This window comes from Silurus aristotelis (assembly GCF_946808225.1).
Source record: "Silurus aristotelis genome assembly, chromosome: 20".
Taxonomy (NCBI): Eukaryota; Metazoa; Chordata; class Actinopteri; order Siluriformes; family Siluridae; genus Silurus; species Silurus aristotelis.
Genome location: NC_139593.1, coordinates 17,533,067 through 17,551,380, shown reverse-complemented (window position 1 = coordinate 17,551,380; position 18,314 = coordinate 17,533,067). Strand labels below are relative to the sequence as shown.

The window sequence follows — 18,314 nt, the reverse complement described above, 5'->3', positions numbered from 1 at the left end:
GGTACCGATCTTTAAGAACAAGGAAGATGTGCAGACCTGCAGTAACTACAGGGCAATAAAGTTGATCGGTCACACCATGAAGTTATGGGAAAGAGTAGTGGAAGCCAGGCTGAGCAATAGAATGGTTCATGCCGAGGAAGAGCACCACAGATGCATTATTTGCTTTAAGAATGTTGATGGAGAAGCATAGAGAAAGTCAGAAGGAGTTGCATTGTGTTTTTGTGGATTTAGAGAAAGCGTACGACAGGGTGCCGAGAGAGGAGTTGTGGTATTGTATGAGGAAGTCAGCTGTGTCAGAGAAGTATGTGAGGGTGGTGCAGGACATGTATGAGGACAGTGTGACAGCAGTGAAGTGTGCAGTAGGAACGACAGACTGGTTCAAGGTGGAGGTTGGACTCAGTTTTGAGCCCTTTCCTGTTTGCAGTGGTGATAGACAGGTTGACGGACGAGGTCAGACAGGAGTCTCCATGGACTATGTTGTTTGCGGATGATTTTATATGGTTTAGAGACAGTGGCATTGAGTAAAAGACAGGAAGTGGAGCTGGAGGTAGCAGAGCTGAAGATGTTGAGGGTTTCGTTGGGAGTGACGAGGATGGACAGGATTAGAAACAAGTTTATTAGAGGGACAGCGCATGTAGGACGTTTTGGAGAGAAAGCAAGGGAGGTGAGATTGACATGGTTTGGACATGTTCAGAGGAGGGACATGGGGTATATCGGTAGAAGAATGCTGAGGATGGAACTCCCAGAAAGGAGGAAAAGAGAAAGAACAAAGAAGAGGTTTATGGATGTGGTGAGGGAAGACATGCAGGTAGTTGGGTTTAAAGAGGCAGATGTAGAGGACAGGGGGGTATGGAGACTGATAATCTTTACACTTAACGTTTTTTTAGTTAAATGATGCTTATGAATATGAAATTCATATTCTTACAATATCTTATATTTTTTTATAAAAAAGTTTTATAAATGAAATTATGGTTATGAATATGAATTGTAATATTTCAATAAAAACAATAATTTTTTCTATAAAGAAAGTCAAACCATTGCTTGTCATATCACTTTTTGAGATGGTTATTTGAACTTTCAACAGTTTTTAGTTAAATGATGCTTATGATATGAAAAGTCATAATTTTACAATATCTTGTAAAAACTTGATTTGTCATATCACCTTTTTCATTTAATTTTTGCACTTTTTAACAGTTTTTTACGAAATTATTCGGATGAATATGAAAACGTATATTTGACCAATAAAGTTAATATTTTTTATTAAAAAAGGTTATATTTTTCTAAGACCATGGTTTTTAATGTAAGTTTCTTACTTACATATTGCATTTTTTAACTGTTTTTTTTTTTTATTCATAAATATGAAAATTCATATTTTCACAATATCTATCACATTTTTTACGAAAAAATAATCTTTTTTGTCAAAACATGATTTGTATGGTCACTTATTTGTTTTTTATTCACTTAGGGCACTTTTTAAAAGGTTTTCCATAAACATATGATTTATATTTTCACAATTACTCATATTTTTATGGTAAAGGTTAACATATTTTTTATGAAGTTATGTTTATGAATAGGAAATGTAATATTTTCATAAAAACAATACATATTTTATAAAAAAAAAGGTCATTATTTACCAACCATTGTTTGTCATATTACGTATTGCGTTGAATGTTTGCAACTTTAAACGGTTTGTATTGCTGAAATAATGCTTATGTTGATAATAATTTGTCATCATTTCATGTAAGGTTTTCATATTTCAAGTCGCTTACATATTGCACTTTTTAACGGTTTTTCATTAAAACATGCTTATATATATGAAAATTTTAACAATAACTATCACGTTTTTAATGAACAAAGCCATATTTTTGCCAATCCATGAATTGTATAATCATTTCTAATCAGAAAAATTTATTTGCTAATGAATACAAAAAATATATTTTAAAACGTCATATTTTTTCTAAACATATTGTGTCATGTCTGTTTATATTTGTTATGGCATACCTCATCAGAATTTTTTTTGCAATATCTAATGCAAATTGAAATAATGATTTTAAATGTAAAATTTTATTTATTTGTAATAACAAAAATATTTATATAAAATGTCATATTTTAGTCAGAAAATGTTTTGTTATATCATATCTCATCATAAACATGTAAAATTATCATGGGCAAGTGCATGCTGTTTGTGCAAATTCGCTTTGTTCGAAAAACCGCTTTCTTTTAGTCCTAGAAGCCTGAACTTGCTGAATCACATTTTCAGCACCTAAGAAGCTAATTTTTGATAATTATGACTTTCCAACCCATTTTAATTAACTTTTTTGCAGTTTTCAACAGTTTTTTTGAAATTCTTATTATGAATATCTTTTTCTTTCTTCTTCTTCTTCTTTCGGCTGCTCCCATTAGGGGTCGCCACAGCGGATCATCCGTCTCCATACCACCCTGTCCTCTACATCTGCCTCTTTCACACCAACTACCTGCATGTCTTCCCTCACCACATCCATAAACCTCCTCTTCGGCCTTCCTCTTTTCCTCCTACCTGGTGGCTTCATCCTCAGCATTCTTCTACCAATATAACTCATGTCCCTCCTCTGCACATGTCCAAACCATCTTAATCTCGCCTCCATCACCTTGTCACCAAAACATCCTACATGAGCTGTCCCTCTAATAAACTCATTTCTAATCCTGTCCATCCTCGTCACTCCCAACGAAAACCTGAACATCTTCAGCTCTGCTAACTCCAGCTCCGCCTCCTGTCTTTTACTCAATGCCACTGTCTCTAATCCATACAACATCGCAGGTCTCACCACAGCCCTATAAAGTTTCCCTTTCATTCTTGCAGATACCCTACTATCACAAATCACTCCTGTCACTCTTCTCCACCTACTCCACCCTGCCTGCACTGTTTTCTTCACTTCTCTAACACACTCTCCATTACTTTGCACTGTTGACCCTGGGTACCTGAACTCCTCCACCTTCTCCACCTCTTCTCCCTGCAACCGCACCACTCCACTGCCCTCGTTTTCATTTACGCACATGTACTCTGTCTTGCTCCTACTGACTTTCATTACCCTTTTCTCCAGGGCATATCTCCACCTCTCCAGGCTCTGCTCAACCTGCTCACTACTCTCACCACAAATCACAATATCATCTGCAAACATCATAGTCCAGGGAGACTCCTGTCTGACCTTGTCTGTCAACCTGTCCATCACCACTGCAAACAGGAAAGGGCTCAGGGCCGATCCTTGATGCAGTCCAACCTTCACCCTGAACCAGTCTGTCTTTCCTACTGCACACTTTACTGCTGTCACACTGTCCTCATACATGTCCTGCACCAACCTCACATACTTCTGACACACCTGACTTCCTCAAACAATACCACAACTCCTCTCTTGGCACCCTGTCGTACGCTTTCTCTAAATCCACAAACACACAATGCGATTCCTTCTGTCCTTCTCTATACTTCTTTATCAACATTCTCAAAGCAAATAAGGCATCTGTGGTGCTCTTCCTCGGCATAAAACCATACTGTTGCTCACAGATGGTCACCTCTTCTCTCAGCCTGGCTTCCACTACTCTTTGCCTAACTTCATGGTGTTTCCTTATGCTCTACTGCACATCCTTATTAAACCATCACGTCTCTTTTTTCTTCATTTCTATTTCCAGATGTACAGATGTTCCAAGCACTTTTCTAGCTGCCTCCCTCATCACTCCTGCAGTAGTTTCCCAATCATACAGCACCTCTTCACCACCACTGAGCCTCTGTCTGACCTCTTCCCTGAACCTCACACTACACTCTTCCTCCTTCAGCTTCCACCATCTTATTCTTCTTTCAGTCCTCACTCTTCTCCTCTTCTTCTTCGCCTTCAAAACCATCCTACAGACCACCATCCGATGCTGTCCAGCTACACTGTCCCCCACCAACACCTTGCAGTCTTCAATCTCCTTCAGGTTGCATCTCCTGCATAAAACATGCACTCATAAAACTCCTGCACTCTTATAGGTCACCCTATGATCCTCCTTCTTCTTAAAATACATATTCACCACTGCCATTTCCATCCTTTTAGCAATATCCACCACCATCTGCCCTTCCACATTCCTCTCCCTAAGGCCATACCTACCCATCACCTCCTCATCACCTCTGTTCCCTTCACCTACATGCCCATTAAAGTCTGCCCCAATCACCAATCGTTCTTTACTAGGTACAACATCTACCACTTCATCTAATTCACTCCAGAATCTTTCCTTCTCCTCCATCTCACAGCCGACTTGTGGAGCATAGGCACTGGTGACATTTATCATCCCTTCAACTTCCAGTTTCACAGTCATCACCCTATCAGAAACTCTCTTCACCTCCACTACACTTTTACTGTACTCTTCCTTCAGAATCACCCCTACACCATTTTTTTTCCATCCACACCATGATAAAACAGTTTAAACCCACCTCCGATGTTCCTGGTCTTACTCCCTTTCCACTTGGTTTCCTGAACACACAACATATCTACCTTTCTCCTCGCCATCATATCAGCTATCTCTCTCCCTTTACCAGTCAAAGTACCAACATTTAAAGTACCAACCTGAACCTCCACTCTCCTACACTTCTCCTTTTCCTGACGTCTTCCTCCTCTCCTTTTCTTCCTTCCGCCAACAGTAGCTAATTTCCACCGGTACCCTGTCGGCTAAGGATACCTGTGGCGGTCATTGTTAACCCGGGCCTCGACCGATCTTTTATGAATATCTTATTTGTGATCCGCATATCCTATTTGGCACATGTTTTACACTGGATGCCCTACCTAACGCAACCCTCCCCATTTATCCGGGCTTGGGACCGGCACTAAGAGTGCACTGGCTTGTGCCTCCCTAATGGCTGGGTTAAATTCTGATTATAAATATGAAAATTTATATTTTGGAAATAACTATAATATTTATAGGATAAATTTCATATTTTGGTCGGGACATTTTTTGTTATCATATCTCATCATAAACATGTAAAAATATTATGCACAAGAGCATGCTGTTTGTGCAAATACGCTTGGTTCGAAAAACCACTTTCTCTTCGTCCTAGAAACCTGATCCTGTTCCTGTTTCTGTTCTGCTCTTCCTCCCTAGTTACCTAGTTTGAACTCTAGACTGTTTTTTGTTTTCTGCTCTGCCTATGTTGTTCCGTTGTTCCGATTTTGGTCTTAGTTCTTCCCTGCATCTCCCTGTTTGCCTCTGTTTTTGACCCTGGACTGTTTTTTGAACTTTGTTTTTGCCTTTGCCCTATTTCTCTGCTAATCTTAATAAAGCCTGTTTTTTTTATACTCCTGTGTGCATCCCTGCATTTGGGTCCTCCTATCCAGTCACTTTGCACTCACCTAGCCCTGCACCCATGCTCCCTGACAGAATAATCTGGCCAAAAATGGACCCAGTGGATGTTTTGAAGTGTTGGGCTAGCTCCACTGTAGACCGGCAATTCAGGGACCCAACAAAGACAGTCGACATTATGAAGCTTAGCCCCCAGCAGAGAGATAAGTATTTCTGGGTGTGTCATGAACAATCAGTGGCAAACCAAATTATCAACCTACTAAAACGGCTGTCTCTCCGGGCCCCTGAGCTCTGCTTGAGGGGCTGCCCAACCTCAGCCTTGCTGCCCGACTGGGGACATCACACAGCTCTTCTGCCCTGCTGAGCATGCCCCCAAGCCTGTCTGCCCTGCCGAGCATGCCCCCCGCTCAAGAGTCCCGCCGAGGGCGCCGCTCTGCTCCAGAGTCCCGCCGAGGGCGCAATCTTGGCTGGCGACATTGCTCCACCCCTGGGTTTTGCTAAGAAAGTGATCCAGGCCTCCGCAGATGGCGTCGCTCCGCCTTAGACCTTTGCAGAGGGTGTCGCTCCGCCTGAGACCTCCGCAGAGGGCGAAGGTGTTCTACGCTATGGCAATTCGCCTCAAGCCCTGCTGTGTCCGCCGCTGGCACTTCACTTGCCTCATGCGCCAGGATTATTGTGCCTTTCCAGCATTTCCCTCCACCAGACCCCCTCCACCCACACAGGGCGTATTGCGAGGCCTTGCCTCTTTGGTCTGCCGCCTCTTAATCTCAAAATATCGGACAAAGCAAGGCCGTCTGGAGACGGTCGTGGAGGGGGGGGGGGGGGGGGGGGTTACTGTCAGGATCTCCCGGGCACACTGCGTGCACTTCCGGGTCGGCGGCCATCGTGCCGTTTTACCCGCGCCTTCCAGTATTTAAGGACAACCAAAGCCTTTAGCTCGGGGCCAGATTAATTTACCGGCTACCTTGCTCCTGAGATTACTCTTGCCACCCTGCCTGCTCTGGTTCCTGATCCTGATCCTGTTTTTGTTCTGCTCTTCCTTCCTAGTTACCTGGTTTGAACTCTGGACTGTTTATTGTTTTTTGTTTTCTGCTCCTCCTATGTTTGGACTGTTTTGGGTTTTGGTTCTTTCCTGCATCTCCCTGTTTGCCTCTGTTTTTGACCCTGGACTGTTTAATGGACTTTGTTTTTGCCTTTGCTTTATTGCTCTGCTAATCGTATTAAAGCCTGTTTTTTCTATACCCCTATGTGCATCCTGCATTTGGATCCTCCCATCCAGTCACTCTGCACTCACCTAGCCCTTCACCCATGCTCCCTGACAGATTTGTCATATCACGTTTTAGTTTTCGTTCACTACCTTTTAACAGTTCCTCATTAAATTATGCAAAATAATATATAAATTAATATATTCATAATAACTATCATTTATCATATGTAATTATAAAATGAAAATTTATTTTATGAAATTATGAGGATGAATATAAAAATTATTTTCTTAATATATTTGTTGTGGAGATAAATGTCATATTTCTGTCAAATCATGATTTGGCATGTAACGTCTCTAGGTTACGACCGTAACCCTAGTTCCTAGCGCTCTCCTGACAGCGGTAAGGATGACTCCGACCCGAGCAGGCGACAACTGTGCCTGCATCCTGGCTGAGTCCCACACCACGCCCAAAAAGGTTGTTCTCTGTGATGGAGAAAACACGCTTTTGCTGGCGTTTAGTCGAAACCCAAGCACCTTCCTGCAGGCGAGGACGACATTTCGATGCCGAATCGCCTGGAGCTCCGAATGAGCCAGAATCAACCAATCGTCGATGTAATTTAAAATGTGGATGCCCTGGAGCTGCAGCGGGGTCAGTGCTGCGTCGACGCATTTCGTGAAGGTGCGGGGCGAGAGTGCTAGGCCGAACGGGAGGACCCGATATTGGTAAGCTTCGCCCCCGAAAGCAAACCTCAGGAACCTCCTGTGTGCAGGTAGGATGGAAACGTATGCGTCTTTTAGATCTATTGTGACAAACCAGTCCCGGGACCTGATCTGAGTCACGACCTCCTTGAGGGTGAGCATCCTGAACCTGAGCCTCCTGAGAGAGCAGTTCAAGGAGCGAAGATCTAGAATGGATCGCAACCCGCCATCCTTCTTCAGAACGACAAAGTACGGGCTGTAGAAGCCTGACCCTTGAACCGAGGGGGGAACCACCTCGATGGCCCCCTTTCCCCAGGAGTGTGCGCACTTCTTGTTCCAGGACCAGAGCCTGCTTGGGCCCCACCATGGTGGGACACATCCCGTTGAAACGGGGAGGAGAGGACGCGAACTGAATCATGTAACCATCCTCTATAGTCCGCAGGACCCACTGGGAGACTTCTGGCCTCTGATCCACTCAGAGCAGACAGGGCGGAGCCTTGCAGCTGACGACACCTCGCGAGAGGCGGCGGAACCCCCCCACCCACAACGAACCTTCGGGTGGAAAGATGGGGAGTGAACCACTGTAGGGAAGCTGCGCCATGAAGCGCACCCTGTGGCAGGGCTGACAGACCCGACTCTATGACCCGACAGCTGTACTGCAGCTGTTGACAACTCCTGAGAGGCAGCGGGTCTCCCCCATCCGTACCGAGACTTTGGGCGTAAGTGGAGGGAGACGCCCGCCACGAAGGGAGGCCGTGCTCTGAAGCACATCCTCTGGCAGAGCCAACGGCCCGGCCTCCTGGTGGTGCAGGGGAGGGACGGGCACCGTAGCGTGAGGTGCACACCGCCCCCCCCCCCGACCGTAGATCTTCGCGGTGCCCGGAAGGACCAGGCTGGGGCTGCCGCCGACCAGCCCCACGAGATCGGCGAGGGAGGTACTTCTGAAACGCAGCCGACTGCTTTTTAGACTCCTGGAACTTGTTCACGACCGCCGTCACAGCGTCGCCAAACAGTCCAGGAGGAGCTATCGGTGCATTTAAAAGCACAGCTCGATCCTTGTCTGGGAGGTCAGACAAGGTGAGCCACAGATGCCGCTCTGTGGCTACCAGGGCCGCCATGGACCGACCAACGGCCTGCGCCGTGTGCTTCGTGGCCCGAAGAGTTAAGACAACCTGCAGCCTGGCCTGCTGCCGCGTAAGCCTTCCCCACTGAGGCCGATGTAGCACGTAGCGGCTTAGTAGGGAATGCTGGAGCCTTCAGTGATGATGCTATGCTAGAGGAGAGATAGCTGGCTTGCGTGTCTTCCACATGCGGCATCGCCCCGGAGCCACACGCCTTAGCCCCAGGATCTGGACACCTTGGTGTGCATAACGGGAAAAAATGGCAGGCCCCGGCGCCGAGGAAGTGACACAGGACGCAGAAAACGCTCATCCAGCTTACTGGGTGCGCGCTGTTTCTGCTGCTTCACCGGCCAAGCTAGATCCAGCTTAGCTAAGGCTCATGTCACGACCTCGAGGAGCTCCTCGTACAGCACAGGCTGTGAGGAATCCACGGGCTCGCTAGCATCCATCAGCTCTCCTTGCTGCTTGCACCGGGAGAAGAAGCAGCCATCTGGCCTGCTTCTCCGAGAGTACGGGCTGTAGAAGCCTGACCCTTGAACCAAGGGGGGAACCACGAAGATGGCCCCCTTTCCCCAGGAGTGTGCGCACTTTTTGTTCCAGGACCAGAGCCTGCTTGGGCCCCACCACGGTGGGACACATCCCGTTGAAACGGGGAGGAGAGGACGCGAACTGAATCATGTAACCGTCCTCTATAGTCCGAAGGACCCACTGGGAGACTTCTGGCCTCTCTTCTCCGAGAGAGCAGGAGCTCGATTCAGCAGACGAGGCTGGAGCGGACTCATCCGACTACAACCCCTCTGCTATATCAGCCTGCGAGTCCCACGAGCGCAGGCGCCGCTGTGCCTCAGTGGGAGCGGGACCGGAGCCGCGAGGGAGAGAGCTCTTCTCGAAGAGCGCTCTCCGGGAGCGAAGCGTGCGCATAGCTACAATGCGAGCAATCGACTCCCTCGAGAGCCGATTGTGCATGCTCAACTCCTAAGCAAACAACACACCGCTCATGCGAATCCTTTCCGGTAAAAAAACGCGGACATGGATAAACACGCTTACGGTAATTCTGTCTGCCTGCCATCACTCGATCAGAAAAACACAGCGAAACAGCGCTCACCTGAACGAGCAGAAGCTAGCGTCTTGTCCATCTTGCAGCCATTTGTAGCTTACTGTTTACGCAGCGTCACACGCCGATGACATAACATCCCAACGCCTATTGGTCAGATTACACACGTGGTTCAGAGTGCGGTCATTTAAAAAAATTTTCATTAAATTTTGCTTATGAAAATTTATATATTCATAATATATTCTTATGGAACAAATTTTTTTTCCTGAGTATGAATATTCCTATTTTCATAATAACTTTTTGTAAAACAAAGCCATCTTTTTGTCAAACAAAAAGGTTTCTTATGTCATTCTTTTTGGGTTTTTTTCATTCACTTATTGCCTTGTTTAATTTTTTTTTAACATTTTTGTTTGAAAAAAAATCTATTTTAAAGCATGATTTATGAAAAGTAATATTTATAACAAAACTTGATTTTTAATGTCATTTTTTCCCGACTTTTTAATGGTTTTCATTATGCTTCTGGAAATTAAAATTCATATATTTTTTAATTAAAAAAACTTATATTTTTGTCAAAACTTGTCATCTTTCTAAAATTTTACTTCTGAATATGCAAATTTATATTTATCTAATATCAGATTTTCATGAAAAGTTGTCAATGTAATTCGTCAATATTTTCATTCACTTACTGCACCCTTTTACGTTGTTTTTTTCTGAAATTATGATTCTGAATATGAAAACTTATATTTTCACTATCATACCTTTTATGAAAAACCAGATTTTTTTCAAAACAAATTTGTCATCACTATCATCCTTTACTTTTTGCCATTTTTAACTTTTTTTTTTTTATAAAATTGATTTATAATATCTATTTTATATATATAAAAAATGTTATTATGAACAGAGTGAAATTCTTGTTAAAACCTAATTTTTCGTAATTTTTTTTCATTCCTTATAAAAAATTTTTTAAAGGTTTTTAATAAGATTTTGCTTATAAGTATAAATATTTAGATTTTCCCAATAACTATGCTACTTTTTCTGAGAAAAAATACATATTTTTTAAAACATGATTTCTCATGTCAATTTTTATTTTTTTCGTTCACATATATATATATATATATATATATATATATATATATATATATATATATATATATTTTTTTTTTTTTTACTTTTTAATGTTCTTTAATTAAAATATGCTCATAAATAATAAATTCATAAATCTTTTTTTCGGTAACTTATTGCTGTTTTAAACGGTTGTTTATGAAATTGAAATGATCATATTTTCATTATCATCTTTTTATGAAAAAGACATTTTTGTCAAAACATGCTTGGTATTGTCACCTTTTAATGGTTTTTCATAAACTTATGATCATGAGTATAAACATTATTATTTTTGTAACAACTAAAAATACATTTTGCAAATTCATTCATTCATTCATTCATTTTCTTCCGCTTATCCGTAATTCGGGTCGCGGGGGCAGCAGTCTAAGCAGGCCTCCGCCTTCGACTGCTGCCCAATCCTCACAGCACCGTCCCTTACGGTCCCTCCTGCAGGTGGTGAGCCCACGGGAAGGCGGCCCCACGTCACTCCGACGTCACGGACCTTGATATTTCCCTCGTAAGGGCATTTTGCAAATTAAAAAATTAAAAAGTCATTTTTGTCAAACATTGTCATAAATTTTTTTTGTTTTTCGTTAACGTATAGCACTTTTTTTGATAACTTTAAATTAAATTATACAAATGAATATATTCATAACAACTATCATATTTTTTTAAATGAAAAAAATTATATTTTTGTCGAAACATGAATTGTGGCTTTTAGTGGCTTTTCGTTAAATTATGATTATGAACAATATATTCATACCTTTTACATTTATTACAATGTTTTTTTTTTTTTTCAAAACTTGGTCATGTTACCTTTTTTGTTTCTTTATTTAACTTTTTAACAGTTATTAATTAAATTGTTAGTTATTAAAAAATAGTTATTTTAATTATCATATTGTTTATTATAAAGTCATATTTTTGTTGAAACATAATTTGCCATGTCAATTTTTCCTTTGTCATTTCCATATTATAACAGTTTTTCATGGAATTATGATTATGAAAAAGAAAATTTATATTTTCACAATGACTATCATATATTAAATATTAGTCACATTTTTGTCAAAATTTTATTTGCTATGTCACCTTGTTTGTTCCCTTATTCCACTTTGTAACGGTTTAAAGTAAATGATGCATATCCATATTTTCATAACTGTCATATTGTTAAAAAAAACAAGTAATATTTTTGTCAAAACTCATTCATTACAGCACATCCACGGCTTCATTTTTTTATTAAAATTTTGCTTATGAATATGAAAATTTATATTTTCATAATAACTATCCTACTTTTTTATGAGAATAGAGCCATGTATTTTTCAAAACAGGATTTCTCATTTTAATTTTTCTTTTTTTCATTTACTTATTGCCTTTTGTATTGGTTATTTATTAAATTATGCAAATTCATATAAAAATTCATATTTTCATAATTACTTGGATTTTTGTATGGAAAAAAGGCATGTTTTTGACACAAGTTGATATTCACTGTCATATTTCTTAACGAATTTTAATGAAATTATGCTTATGTATATGAGAATTCATATTTTCCCAAGAAAGAAATATGTAAAAAGTATAAAAAAGTCATATTTCTGTCAAAACACGATTTGGCATGTGACATATTTTAGTTTTTTAAGTACATATTGTACTTTGCAAGGGATATTATTAATATATACATTTATATTTTCATAATTATAATTTTTGTATGAACCAATGTCATGTTTTCTGTCAAAATATGATTTTTCATGAATATAAACATTCATATTTTCACAGTAACTCTAACCTAAATAACAGATTTTTTTCTCACAACAAATCTGTTGTCACCATCATCATTCACTTTTTGCAGTTTCAACAGTTATTAATTAAATTAAGCCTAAAAATTCATATTTTTATATTAAATATTTTATTTTTATGAAAAAATTAAATAAAAAAAAAAAACTTTTGACAAAAACTTTTTTTGTTCGTTTATCCACATTTAATGTTTTTTAATAAATTTTAACTTATGAGCATTAAAACTCGTACTATCATACTTTTTCTGGAAAATGTCAACGTTTTGTCAAAACATGATCGTCAATTTGTAATTTTTTTTTTATTATTATTTTTATATGAAAAAAGTACGGTGGCCGAGAAATCCGAAAACAAATTAACAAATCCAAAAACAAAACAACAAATCCAAAAACAAAACAACAAATCCAAAAACAAATTACCAAATCCAAAAACAAATTAACAAACCCAAAAACAAATTAACAAACCCAAAAACAAATTAACAAATCCATAAACAAATTAACAAATCCAAAAACAAAACAACAAATCCGAAAACAAATTAACTAATTCAAAAACAAAACAACAAATCCAAAAACACACTAACAAATCCGAAAACAAATTAACAAATTAGAAAACACTAACAAATCCAAAAACAAAATAACAAATCCGAAAACAAATTAACAAATTCAAAAACAAATTAACAAATCCGAAAACAAATTACAAATTCAAAAACACATTAACAAATCCAAAAAACACAACGACAAGCCAGACAAACTGGAAAAGGTAGGTATAGTTTGCGAATGGAAACTTACAGATCATTGGACAAGACACCTGTCAGTCAAGATATACAGGTGAATGACAGGTATCTCGTCCAATGATCTAACAGATTTTGTCTGGCTTGTTGTTGTGTTTTTTGGATTTGTTAATGTGTTTCGTGCAACGATTCAGACAAACCGGAAAAGGTAGGTAGTTTGTAAATGGAAACTTATAGATCATTGGACGTGACACCTGTCATTCACATGTATATCTTGACTGACAGGTGTCTTGTCCAATGATCTGTAAGTTTACGTTCACAAACTATACCTACCTTTTCCGGTTTGTCTGAATCGGTGCACGAAACACATTAACAAATCCAAAAAACACAACGACAAGTCAGACAAACCGGAAAAGGTAGGTATAGTTTGCGAATGGAAACTTACAGATCATTGGACGAGACACCCGTCATTCAAAATATACAGGAAGTACAACTTTTTTCCCCTTTTATTTATTTATTTATTTATTTATTTATTTATTTATTTATGTTTTTATTAAGCAATTAACCATATACAAGCAACTTGGCAATAACATGTACAATTTACATTACAATACACAGAACAGGTGCATAAAAATATAAATATATACACATACATAAATACAATTTATAATAATAATCATCAAATTAAAGTAAAAAAAAAAAGGGTAAAAATAAACAGGGCTATGGTTTAAAGTAAAAAAAAAAGGGTAAAAATAAACAGGGCTATGGTTTATTCTGTAAATCATATTTTTCTATGAAGGACAAAAGATTCATTGCATTTTTCTTTCTAATCACTTTTAGGTCTGTTGTGAAAGAAATAAACTCATTATAAAATGCAAAAAAAAAACAAAAAACGTTGGTTTCAAGTATTTCGATTTTGTATATAAAATTTTCCCATCAGAAGTATATTATTAACAAGAAAGTTGTCTCTGTTATTGTTTATCACAGCTTGGGTTCCTTGGTGGTCTAGTGGTTAGGATTTGGTGCTCTAACCGCCGCAGCCCGGGTTCGATTCCCGGTCAGGGAACCGAACCCAGCCATTAGAGTTGCACAAACAGTGCCGGTCCCAAGCCCGGATAAATGGGAAGGGTTGCGTTAGGAAGGTCATCCATCGTAAAACATGTGCCAAACCGTAAAATTTCTTAGATCTTTTTGTCATGATATACTGCAGCATCTTCAACATCACTGCATATGAATTTCCTTCCTCAAAGTATCTTTGGATTAATTCCAGTGTCTCCTTGCTTGCCAATGTTTATTTCTGTTCTTTTTTATATTTAAAGGTGCACTAATCCAAATAATATAAAAAAGTTTAAAGTAAACGGACAATTTTACACATGTACAAGAAACAAAGTTATAAGATTTCATACCTGCTGTATATTTTGAATGACAGGTGTCTCGTCCAATGATCTGTAAGTTTCCATTCACAAACTATACCTACCTTTTCCGGTTTGTCTGGCTTGTCGTTGTGTTTTTTGGATTTGTTAATGTGTTTCGTGCACCGATTCAGACAAACCGGAAAAGGTAGGTATAGTTTGTGAACGTAAACTTACAGATCATTGGACAAGACACCTGTCAGTCAAGATATACAGGTGAATGACAGGTGTCTCGTCCAATGATCTGTAAGTTTCCATTCACAAACTACCTACCTTTTCTGGTTTGTCTGAATCGTTGCACGAAACACATTAACAAATCCAAAAAACACAACGACAAGCCAGACAAACCGGAAAAGGTAGGTATAGTTTGTGAATGGAAACTTGCAGATCATTGGACAAGACACCTGTCACTTACCTGTATATCTTGACTGACAGGTGTCTTGTCCAATGATCTGTAAGTTTCCATTCGCAAACTATACCTACCTTTTCCAGTTTGTCTGGCTTGTCGTTGTGTTTTTTGGATTTGTTAATGTGTTTTTGAATTTGGTAATTTGTTTTCGGATTTGTTAATTTGTTTTTTAATTTGTTAATTTGTTTTCGGATTTGGTAATTTGTTTTTGAATTTGTTCATTTGTTTTTGGATTTGTTATTTTGTTTTTGGATTTGTTAGTGTTTTCTAATTTGTTAATTTGTTTTCGGATTTGTTAATGTGTTTTTGGCTTTGTTGTTTTGTTTTTGAATTTGTTAATTTGTTTTCGGATTTGTTGATTTGTTTTCGGATTTGTTGATTTGTTTTTGAAATTGTTAATTCGGTTTTGGATTTGGTAATTTGTTTTCGGATTTGTTAATTTGTTTTTGGATTTGTTAATGTGTTTTGCACTTCTCGTCCACCGTAAAAAAGACTAGTCAAAACATTATTTTTAAAGTCATGTTTTTGACAAAATGAGATTTTTTTTCAATGTCATGTTATTTCCCCTTATTTCACTTTTTAATGGTTTCTAATTGAATTATGCTTGTGAATATGAAAATACATATTTTCCTAACAGATTAAAAAGATAAAAAAAGAAAAACCTCAAATTTCTGTCAAAACATTAGATGGCATGTAATATTTTTAGGTTTTTTTTGTTTATGCGTGGTACTTTGTAACAGTTTTTCATGAATTTTTCGAATAAAATGCAAATTCATATATTTATAACAACATTTAAAAAAAAAAACTCATATTTTTGTCAAAACTTTGTCATTTCATGTGTTTCACTGACTTCTTGCACTTTAAATTTTTTTTCCTGAAATGTACGAAAGTTTATATTTTCATAACAATAATCATTTTTGTCAAAACGTGTGTTAGTGTTAAGACGGTTTTCACACTGTTTCACACACATTCCTTTGTCTGTTCAGTGTCTATAGAATGTAAATATTCTATAGACACTGAACAGACAAAGGTCTAATCGTAAATGATGTTAGTCTGTAAGGTAAACAGGGAGTCCTTATCTGGGATCACACATCTCCGGCTAGTATATCCTCTTGTCTAAACAGGAAACAACTTTAGGTCAGCCTTTTCTCTGTGATGTGTATATATACGTTCTGTGTCTGCAATAAACCAGAAGAGGAAGAACATTTGCTGCATTGCTGTGTATTTCTTCTTACCTGATATCAGAAAGGCCTACGGGCATCGCAGGTCGTATGGAAAACCTCTCCAAGAATTAAGTTTTGTTTGGGCATGATAAAAATCTAACGACGTGATATGGCAGTATTTTCATTCACTTACTGCACCCATTTACGTTTTTTTTTTTTTTTTATGACATTATGATTCTGAATATGAAAACTTATATTTTTACCATAACTATCATACCTTTTCTGAAAAACTAAATTTTTTTCAAAATGAAAGTCATGTTACCATCACCTTTCTGCCATTGTTAACTTTTTTTTTTTTTTTTATGAAATTATGCTGATAAATTCATATTAACTATTATATTTTTATAAAAATAGTCAAATTCTTGTCAAATCTTGATTTGTCCTCACATTTTTCGGTCCCGTATTCCTTTTTTAAACATTTTTTTAATTAACATTTTGTTTGAGTATGAAAATGTATATTTTCATAATAACTCTCCTACTTTTTTATGAGAATAAAGCCATCTATTTTTCAAAACATGATTTCTCATTTAAATGTTTCTTTTTTTATTTACTTATTGCCTTTTGTATTGGTTATTTATTCAGTTATGCAAATTCATATTAAAAATTCATATTTTCATAATTACTTGGATTTTTGTATGGAAAAAAGCCATGTTTTTGACAAAACTTGATTTTCACTGTCATTTTTTTTTACGGATTTTAATGAGATAATGCTTATGAATATGAGAATTCATATTTTCCCAATAGATGAAAAATGCTGAAATATATGTATATATATTTCTGTCGAAACATGATTTGGCATGTAACTTTTTTTTTTTTTCAAAACTGTCTTTATTATTTTAAAACTTTATGGACAACAACAACAAAAAAAAGAATATAATTACAATAAAAAGTACAATTAAATAATACAAAAAAAAAAAATTATTATACATATGTATAAAGGGGGGGAGGCTTACCTACATATTAAGTATAAATTTATGGACATATACATACCCATACACACATATATACACACACACACACACATACATACATACATACATATATATATATATATACAGTGCTGTGCTCGTTACTAAAAAATAGTAACTAGTTACAGTTACTTGTTACTTCATTCAAAAAGTAACTCCGTTACTTTGTTGATTACTTACACCAAAAAGTAATGCGTTACTGTTAAAAGTAACTTTTTAGTTACTTTTTTAAGGAACCTTCTTTAATGTTCCCATTAATGCCCTTTTATGCGTTATGTTCTATACAAACACAAAACTGACTTAAACACAATCATTTTTTAAACACTATTTTATTAAAGTTAGAGCAGCACAAACTAAATATATCACAAGGATTTCTGAAATAAATAACAAAACAAGCTGAATAATATATTCACAATCAAAAACTAAAGTGGCTTCTGCTGTTGTGTTGAGCCTTAAAAATGTTCCTTTCACTGCTGAAGTATGAAAACAGAACCGGGTTAGCTTCTATCTACTAGCTCCTCAGGCATGGAGGTCCTGGAGGTGTTTCAACAGATTGGAGTTGCTGTTTATCGCAGTAGATACGAGCTTCGAACCAGAAAGACACAGCTTACATTTGCCTCAAAAGTTTTTGTCTTTATACTCAACTAAAGTGAAATAATGAGCATATTTCCACTTTGAGAAACTCGTCTTGCTCTCGCCTCGATTCGCCATTACTGCCGCACAGACCTGAATAAACGGAGACACGCCCACAGTGCGTCTTTTTCCTGTTTACAGTGGTTCATCCACCAATCCTACAGTGTTTCTTTTTCCTGTTTACAGTGGTTCATCCACCAATCCTACAATGCGACGCTGCTGTAAGCAGGTTAGGCTGTAGTCTACACTTCAGACGAAATTAATTAATTTATAAAAGTAACAGGTAACGCACCATACGGTAACGGTAACGGAGTTACTTTATTTTTAAAAGTAACGTGTTACAGTATTAGTTACTGTAAAAAGTAACGTGTTACTGCCCAACACTGTGTGTATATATATATATATATATATATATATATATATATATATATATATATATATATATATATATATATATATATATATATATATATATATATATATATACACACACACACACACACACACACACATACGGGTTTATGTGTATTACAAGGACACTTCAGCCCAAACCAGTTTTTTGGTGTATTAGATGGACACCCCTTTCCAGTTGTTATACAGAGATGTGGAGGATGTCAAAAAATCTATTTTAAATCATACAACATAGATCTCACTTCAAAGTTTGTTTACAC

The 18,314-nt window shown here is 37.7% G+C and overlaps 1 long non-coding RNA gene across 1 annotated transcript in view; it reads left to right on the top strand.

Annotated features, from left to right (window-relative positions):
* The first annotated feature begins 15,749 nt into the window (after nt 1-15,749).
* LOC310715822 overlaps nt 15,750-18,314 on the top strand; it is a 182,163-nt gene continuing 179,598 nt past the window's right edge. Inside the window, exons 1-2 of the long non-coding RNA XR_014530397.1 lie at nt 15,750-15,804; nt 15,880-15,988. This is a non-coding gene — a long non-coding RNA (uncharacterized lncRNA). The remainder of the gene's footprint in view (nt 15,805-15,879; nt 15,989-18,314) is intronic.